We start from the raw sequence: 9124 nt of genomic DNA, 5'->3' as shown, positions 1-9124 counted from the left end.
GCGTCTGGAGCCTGTGCTCCGCAACAAGAGAGGCCACGACAGTGAGAGGCCCGCGCACCGCGATGAAGAGTGGCCCCCGCTTGCCGCAACTAGAGAAAGCCCTCGCACAGCAACGAAGACCCAACACAGCCATAAATAAATAAATAAACAAATACTTTAAAAAAAAAAAAAAAAAAGAATTAGTCATGCTGGTCACTCTTAGAAAAAGCTGCGTTTTAAACTTAACTCTAATTGTACAGTAAATTATTTCTAGCTTAAATATCCTCAGGTATTGTCAGCAAAGGTAGTGGAAGTGTTTGGACCAATGAGATATTATGTCGCAGTCACTAGTAAGGCTCACCTTCTATGTACGTAATTGTGTGTGTATGTACGGTTCTGTGTGTGTGCTGGTGCGTGTGTGCTCTGTGGGACTGATGTTGTAGAGGCTAGAGTCAAGATGAAGTTTGCTCAGAAAGAGCTGTCCCTGGGCTTTCCCTGGCCCAGTGCATCTCATGAGCTCTATGAGATGAAAAACCTGGCCTTCAGACATTCATTCTAAGAGAAAGTTGTTTCACTGGGGCATCTTCTAGCAGCTCCCCTACACTGGACCCTCCCCTTAACCTTTCCCCTGTACTCTCTCTGTGCCAAATCACCAGATGGAGATCTGTATCTACATTCATTTACAACCACTTTTTCTTTTCCCTGGGCCATCACCCAAAGTTATTATAAACCGATGGTCTCTCCTGAAGTAGGCCAACTAGAGATTCATGACCCAAAGACTTTCTATGGACCTCAAAGGGCAGGGAGAAACCAAACCTGTTATTCAAGGACTTGTGGGGAAAGTGAAAGGAGGCAGAAGAAAGGAGGGGATGAGAGGGCATTGAGATGAAAGTCCTTGGCATTGAGAGGAAAGCACCAAATTCTGGAGAATTATATTTAGAACCTTTGCTTTTTAAAAACATGTGTGCAGAAGGGAAAAAGGGACTCCTAACTTAAATCAAAGCCATATCAACCACTGGGATTCAAATGTATCTGGGCACACTTGGGAAGCTAGTGAGGCTGGCCTGCAAGGCTTTCTGCATGAGATTGAGTTCTTTCCTGGGAGGGAACTCTCATACTGAGGGGAGAGGGAATCATGCGCACAAACTTAGCCCAGTAACAAGGTCCTGGTCAGGCAAAGGGAGAAGCAAGTCTGCAGATAGCATAGTGCTGGGTGCTCCTGGTCCTGTGCCATGGAGCTATACAGAAGCAGGCATGTGTCCTCACCAGGGCGGCTGCACCACTCACGGTACAAGGTGATGTGCTACAGACTGCCTCATGGGCTACCCTAGTTTGGAGAAAGGCCGCAAATAGGGAGAAATGGGTACAGCTAATTGGATAATGGCTGCAACTGATTGTCCATAATGAGACATAGTTAACAGAGAATGGGAACTTGTAATTTTCTAGAACTTCCCAAGGGGGTAAAATAAAGTAAAATTTCTTCAAATGGTATCAGGTGAAGAGGGCTTTAAAAATTTGAGTGTATGGATCTATGGATGACAAATGTTAGGTAAGAAAAGACAAACAAAAGAAACTTGGAGACTTTCCAAGAGCTAAAAGAGAAGCTGTGGCATTTGTATTTGGGTTGATCTAAAGTCCCTCCCCTCCTGTCCCAGATCCCTGGGAAAATTTTTTGCTGGTGATCAGGTTGATTATGGAATAGGCAATTCAGGAGGCCATATAGGCCACAAGAAAAGATATGTAATGTTGAAAGGTGTGGGTGTTTGTGCCTTAGATCAAAGAATTTTGAATTGTGGTTAGATTATGGCCAGATTACAGCCACTGAGGTGCTGCAAGTTTAGAAGGTCCCTAGAGCAGAGAAGCAATGGGGAAATGATAGAAAATCCACAGGGCTTTGCTTTAGCAGTTACCCACAACCTCAAAACTACTAATGCATCTGCATCTGTGGATGGCTGCTTAACAAGTGTTGAAAAGATACTTAGTAATGAAGAGAATAGCAAGGACTTACACTCACGTTAAAAGGAAGGGGAAGGAACTTGTTAATGTTGATGTTAGAGAAGTGGTGGCAAAAGGTAGTAAAGACAGTCAAAAGGACACAATTTGGCCAACCAGCCCAGATGGGAGTGAGTATCAGCAGAGGTTACTTTGAGTGAAACATTACTGTGAGAGCTCAGGATGACTGATGGAAAAAGAGAAAGAGGGAGAGAGATCTGATTGCTCTCTCAAATTCTTACTGTTCGTAAATTAACTTGGGAGAAGAATGAAATAGCATTAGAAGCTTGTAGGAAAAAGCATAGGTCAAAAAATGAGTTAAAGACTCACTTCAAGGTTGATGACAAGAGTGTGGAGGTCGTCTAAGAATATAAAATCATAGTCATGGCATTAAAGACTTCCGTGAGTAAAAGTAGTTAGCTTGTTTCCTAGAGGACAGAGGGCCCCTAGATAAAGATTCAGAATCCTTGTGGGCATATTCCATTCCCCCCAGATATTTTAGCCTTGGAATGTGGAAGGTGGGCATAAACAGGGCAGCTGTAATCACCAGGAAAACACCAATACCAAGAAAAAACTGCAGGGAAGGAATGAGATCCACGGTTTTAACACTCAGTGCAATCAGAGACTCAGCGCCTCAAGGCAGTGACCAGTGAGAGCTTTGGGAACTACCAAAACCAGAAGGTGTTCCATCCAGACACAACAGAAGAGAATGTCCACCTATCTGTTACTATTGCAGTTGGAGCAGCCATTTTCCAGAAGATTGAGGCAAAAATTTGAGTCTCCCAGGCCCTCAAATTATACCTAGGTATCAGATGCTTGTAGGCACCTCCCTGTTCTCCCACCTACCAGTGCTTCTCAAAGCGGACTCTCAGGATCATCTGCAGTACAACCGTCTCGGGAACGTGTACATGCAGATTCCGACCCACTCTCCCATCACCACTGCCCAACAAGAGTCTCTGGAGCTGGGGGCCTTCATGTTTAATAAACCCCAGAAGATTCTCATGCACTCTACAAATAATACATCTGGATTGTTTTTCACATGACTGTAATGAAGTCCATTCTCCAAATCTCTGGCACTCCAGATTATGTATACACATATGTATGTTACATTCTTATTTTTACATAATTATAGATTTGCAGAAGGTTGCAAAGAAACATACAGGGAAGTCCTATGCACCCTTTCCCCAGCCTCCCCGTGTAAACATCTTACAACTGTAGTACAATATCCATAAGGCTCATTCAGACTTCACCAGTTTTACATACTCCAAGTCTGCACTTCACTGTCCTAGACTAATGGAACACCTCTAAAAGAATGCCAAAGCAAGACAGATGGTAGGAGACAGGAGGTAGAGAAAGAATCCAGTCCTGTCCAGGCCAGGCACTATGGCCACCTGACAGTTAAAGGGGATTGGTGGAGTGTGGTTGTTGCTTACACCCTCCTCCACTGGGGAGATGCTGACACCAAAGTAACCCTCTTCAGGCATCTGGGGACAGGGGCAGGGCTAGAGCTTCAGTCAGAGTCTTACTGAGAAATTATCCTGCTTATCTGGCCAGACCCTAGTCTCCATGTGTTTGCTTTTGAGCCATTGGAAACTGTCAGCTTCCAAGGTAATAAAGAGTCTTCCGTAAAATCAGAAAGTTCACTGGTGCTTATTCTTCAGAGTCATTATAGGAGTGGAAGAGGTCCAGGGTGGGTGAATCAATAATGGCCAGGGTGTCAAGACTAAGCACACTGCTCTTGGGTGGGCAAAGGCACTTTTTGCATGAGGTCCCTGAAAGCCGATCCCAAGAAAGGTATGAACAGAACACTACAGAGTCTCTAGTTAATACTTTTTAAAATTGCTCATTTCCTTGCAAGGATGGCACCCTTTGAAAGGGCCACCTTTTGAAGGGGCTCCAGGCTGGGTCCACCACTTGGATTCAGCATATATAGGCAGATCAGGAAAACTGGTAAGGCTCAGGCCCCAGAAGTTTATCTAAATGAGTGACTATGGAGTCTTCCCAGGAGAGGATTCTCTCTACAGGAAGGGAATTGAGAAGATCCAGCTATAAAGCTTGTCACTGGAATTTGTTAGCAAGCCCCTCAGTTTCAGTTCAGTGAAGGAGGTTGGAGGGTGACTAGGAGTCTCTTTCCCAGGGGTTGTTATAAGCAAAAATAAAAGAACTATTTTGCTAAAACCCTGTAAGAACTTGTACACAAATGGCAGTTTTGATACCCAAGTGGAAAAGTTAAACTAAAAGGGGTTAAAAGACATTTGCCCCTACATTAAAAAAAAATAGACTTTTTAAAGGAGAAGTTTTAGGTTTATAGAAAACTAGGGCAGAAAGTACAGAGTTCCCATATATCTCCTCCACTTCTCCCCTGCACAGATTCCCCCCATTATTAACATCTTGCATTAGTGTGGTACATTTGTTTGTCCCTACTTTTTTATGCATTGAACCCAATGTAAGCAGCAACAGTACCCCCAAAATGTGCCCAGGGGATGTGGTGGTAGATAAAGCAGAGCCTGGCAGATATGGGTGCCTGGTAGGCATGAAGCAGAAGGAAGAGCTGGAGCAATGGAATAATAGAAAAGCAGCAGAGACAATGTGATAGTTAACTGAGCTTTTTATGACTGTGTGCAAAACATCCCTGAGACCTCCAGGAAATACTTATCAAGAACTTTTTGGGATCAGGAGTCCTGGCTTAGTATGTGAGAATAAGAGCAAGAGAAATATGGGTTACAGAAAAGCACAGCAGTAAGGGAGTACATGCTCCAGAACCAGACTGACTAGGTTCCAACCCTGTCTTTACCATTTAACTAGCTGTGTGACGCTGGCTAACCACTCTATGTTTCAGTTTCTGTGTCTGTAAAATGGAAGACATACTAGTTTCTACCTTGTATAATTGTTGTAATAATTATGTGAGCTTAAAACATGTAAAGCAATAAAAATAGTATTTTGTGTTCACAGAATAAACACTCAGTAAGTAGTCCAGTACCTACCTCATGGGGTTGTTATAAAAATTGAAAATGATGTTATAGGTAAAGCACTCAGAGAGTTACTTACATACTCGATAAACGTTAACTATTATTTGTGTGATAGAAATTAAATCTTATATGTTATCAGTATATACACTGGAAAACTAACCAAAGGAGAGGAAACAATTATAAAATTTTTATTTGGCAGTGTAAAAGCAAAACTACCTACAGTTATTTATGTAAATTTCTTACTACTTATGCCTAATTACTATGAAGCACAATAACAATTATATATAGCATTAAGTGTGTCAGATTGACTTTGCTAAAAGTTTTGATTATAACATCAACCTCTGTATACATCTGCTCAGTGTTCATTGTCTGTTGCTCTTGTGGAATAATCTTCTGCTAATGTAGTACGCTCATCTACTCACAATGCTAGAGAATTAGTGGGAACACAGGCTTGCCACAAACTTCCTTCTCATAGTCCCCCAAATCCTTTTTCAGTCCCTTTAATCCTAGAATTTTCTGTTGATTCTGATGACCCTCCGATTATTTTTTCAAAACCCTTTAATTTGCTTTTATAGAGTACTTGCTATGTTCAAGGAACTATATTAGGAGCTGGAAGGGATACAATGATAATTAAGGCAGGCTCCACTTATAGTTGATTATAAGGGAATAAAGGAAAACCTTACATGAGGCAGAAAAAAGATGCTGTGAGTCTTCAAAAATTCTGGCTGTGGCTTTGGAGCTAGTTACTAATTTAAGAATAAGTAAGATGTTTAAATAACATATTTATTGAGATATAATTCATATATTATAAAATTTACCCTCTTAAAGTGTACAAATCAATGGGTTTTAGTATATTCACAAATTTGTGCAACCCTCACCACAATCAATTTTAGAACATTTTCATCACCCTAAAAAGAAACCCCTTATCCATTAGCAGTCACGTCCCATTCTTCCATCCCTCAGTCCCTGGCAACTGCTAATCTACTTGCAGTTTCTATAGAATTGCTTGTTCTGGACACTTTATATAAATGGAATCATATAATTTATGGCATTTTGTGTCTGGCTTCTTTCACTTAGAATGATATTTTCAAGGTTCATCCATGTTGTAGCATTTGTCAGTACTTCATTACTTTTTACAGCTGAATAATATTCCATTGTATGAATAGACCACAATTTATTCATCCATTCATCACTTGATAGACATTTGGGTTGTTTTTACTTTTTGGCTATCATGAATAATGCTGCTATGAACACTCATGTACAAGTTTTTGTTGGACACATGTTTTTAATTCTCTTGAGTAAATACCTAGGAGTGGAATTTCTGGGTCATATGGTAACTCCTTGTTTAACCGTTTGAGGAATTGCCAGACTATTCTCCAAGTAGCTGCACCATTTTTTAATCCCACCAGCAATGTATGAAGGTTCTGATTTCTCCACATCCTTGACAACACTTGTTATAGTCTTTTTAATTTTAGTTTAGTGGGTGAGAATTCTTGTTGTGTTTTTTATTTGTATTTCCATGATGACTAACAATGTTGAGCATCTTATCATGTACTTAGTGGCCATTTGTATATCTTCTTTGGAGAAATGTCTATCCAGATCCTTTGTCTGTTTTCAAATTGGGTTATTTGCCTTTTTACTCTTTAGTTGTAAGTGCTCTTTATATGTTCTGGATACAAGTGTCTAACCAGATATATGACTTGTAAACATTTTCTCCCATTCTGTGGGTTGTCATTTTACTTTCTTGACTGTGTCTTTTGAAGCATAAAAGTTTTTAATTTTTTTTTTTTTTTTTTTGCATTTCATTTCTTTTTTTTTTATTATTATTATTAATTTATTTATTTATTTTTGGCTGTGTTGGGTCTTCGTTTCTGTGCGAGGGCTTTCTCTAGCTGTGGCAAGCGGGGGCCACTCTTCATCGCGATGCGCGGGCCTCTCACTGTCGCGGCCTCTCCTGTTGCGGAGCACAGGCTCCAGTCGCGCAGGCTCAGTAGTTGTGGCTCACGGGCCCAGTTGCTCCGCGGCATGTGGGATCCTCCCAGACCAGGGCTCGAACCCGTGTCCCCTGCATTGGCAGGCAGATTCTCAACCACTGCGCCACCAGGGAAGCCCCAAAAGTTTTTAATTTTGATTCAGTCCAATTTATCTGTTTTCTTTGGTTATGTGTGCTTTTGGTATATCTAAAAAACCATTGCCTGACTCCAGGTCATGAAAAATTACACCTGTATTTTCTTCTAAGAGTTTTATAGTTTTAGCTCTTACATTTAGGTCTATGATCCATTTTTAGTTAATTTTTATATGGTGTGAGGTAGAGATCCAATCTCATTCTTTTGTATGTGGATATCCAGTTGTCTCAGCACTATTGGTTGAAAATACTAAGAATAGGTAAGATTTAACAGAACAGCATGAGCAAAGGTATAGAGGCATGAATGCATGGACTTCCACGAATAGCAACTGGTTCAGCTTGACTAGAGGATTGGACAAGTAGGGATATTTAATGGGAAATGAGGTTGGAAAGGTATGTAGGGTCAGATTATGGAGGGCCTTGAGTGCCCAGAGTTGGAGAACTACAAAAGATTCTTGAGTAGGATGACATCGGAATCAGGCTTTCAGAAGATTGATCTAGCTGCAGACTCTACACTGAATTGAATGGGATAAAAAATGTTATGTAGAGAAGTCTATTAGTGGAGCTTCTACAGTGGTCTAGGTCGGAGGCCACAACTAAGGCTGTGACAATGAGAGTCACCGAGGTAGCAAGAAAGAAAAGAGGGAACTGGTATGTAAAAAATATTATAAAGGTAAAATACGCACAAGTCGTAATAACTGATTGGATGCTGAGAATGGATTGAGAGAGACTGGGGAAAAAAAAACTAGTAAAGTCAGGAGAAGTGGCTAGTTTGGCAGGGAAGATGAGTTAACTTTTAAACATACTCTCCTCCATTGTTTACTGGCCATTTTTATTTCTTTTGAGATTTGTTGTTTGTACCCTTTATTTTTTTTTTAAGTTCTGTGTTTGTTTTGTTCTTATTAATATGTAAGAGCTCTTCATGTGTCATATATTGTAAGAATTTCCCCCAGTTTGTCATTTGTCCTATACAAGTATTATCTCATCTGACCCTCTCAACAACCCTCTGAGATTGCCACACCATCCCCACATTAGTTATGGTTGAGGTAACTGAGCACAGACTAGTCTCTTCCCAGGGTCAAATAGCTAGTAGTGGCAGAGCTGGGACACCGACTCTCTGGCTCTAGAACTTCCTCTCTCAGGTTTTCTGCCTCATAATAAGGCAAATTTAGTAATAGTTTCCTAGAAAATCATCTGTAGTTTTAAAAATTTTTAAAGAAAATAGAAGGATATATTGAAATCTTTTTTTTTAAAATAAATTTATTTATTTATTCTTGGCTGCATTGGGTCTTCATTGCTGCGTGCGGGCTTTCTCTAGTTGCGGCGAGTGGGAGCTACTCTTCGTTGCAGTGCATGGGCTTCTCACTGCGGTGGCTTCTCTTGTTGTGGAGCATGGGCTCTAGGCATGCAGGCTTCAGTAGTTGTGGCATGCAGGCTCAGTAGTTGTGGCTTGCTGGCTCTAGAGCGCAGGCTCAGTAGTTGTGGCGCACGGGCTTAGTTGCTCTGTGGCATGTGGGATCTTCCCAGACCAGGGCTCGAACCTGTGTCCCCTGCACTGGCAGGCAAATTCTTAACCACTGCACCACCAAGGAAGTCCCTTGAAACCTTTTATAGTATTTTCTTTACATGAATCAACTTAATTGTATGTATTTGTGTTTCTCTTTTTCTTGATGACTCTAGCTAGAGATTTGCTGTTTTATTATCTTTCAAAGACAGCTCTATAAAACTACTGTTTTTCTGTCTTCTAATTCTTTAACTTTTGCTTTTATCTTTTTAATTACGTTACCTATTTTTCTTAGGTTCACTTTGCTGATTTCAAAAGAACACATAGTAAATTTTTTTTTAATTCTTAAAAGGAGAGTTTTTCTCTCAATATAACAGTTATTTTCACCCAGCATGAGAGTAGGGATGGAGGCTAATTATAATCTCCAGGAAGACTTTTTCACAGATAATCTAGTATTTTCTTGTCTCTTGCACCAACTGACCACCCCACCCCAATCTTTAAGGATTATACTGTTATTGAGAGTGCTTTCTAATAGCTGTGTGTTTCCCTTGTAAG

This window comes from Balaenoptera acutorostrata, chromosome 16 (genome assembly GCF_949987535.1).
Source record: "Balaenoptera acutorostrata chromosome 16, mBalAcu1.1, whole genome shotgun sequence".
Classification (NCBI taxonomy): Eukaryota; Metazoa; Chordata; class Mammalia; order Artiodactyla; family Balaenopteridae; genus Balaenoptera; species Balaenoptera acutorostrata.
The sequence above is the reverse complement of the archived record's forward strand: the minus strand, read 5'-3'. Positions refer to the sequence as shown.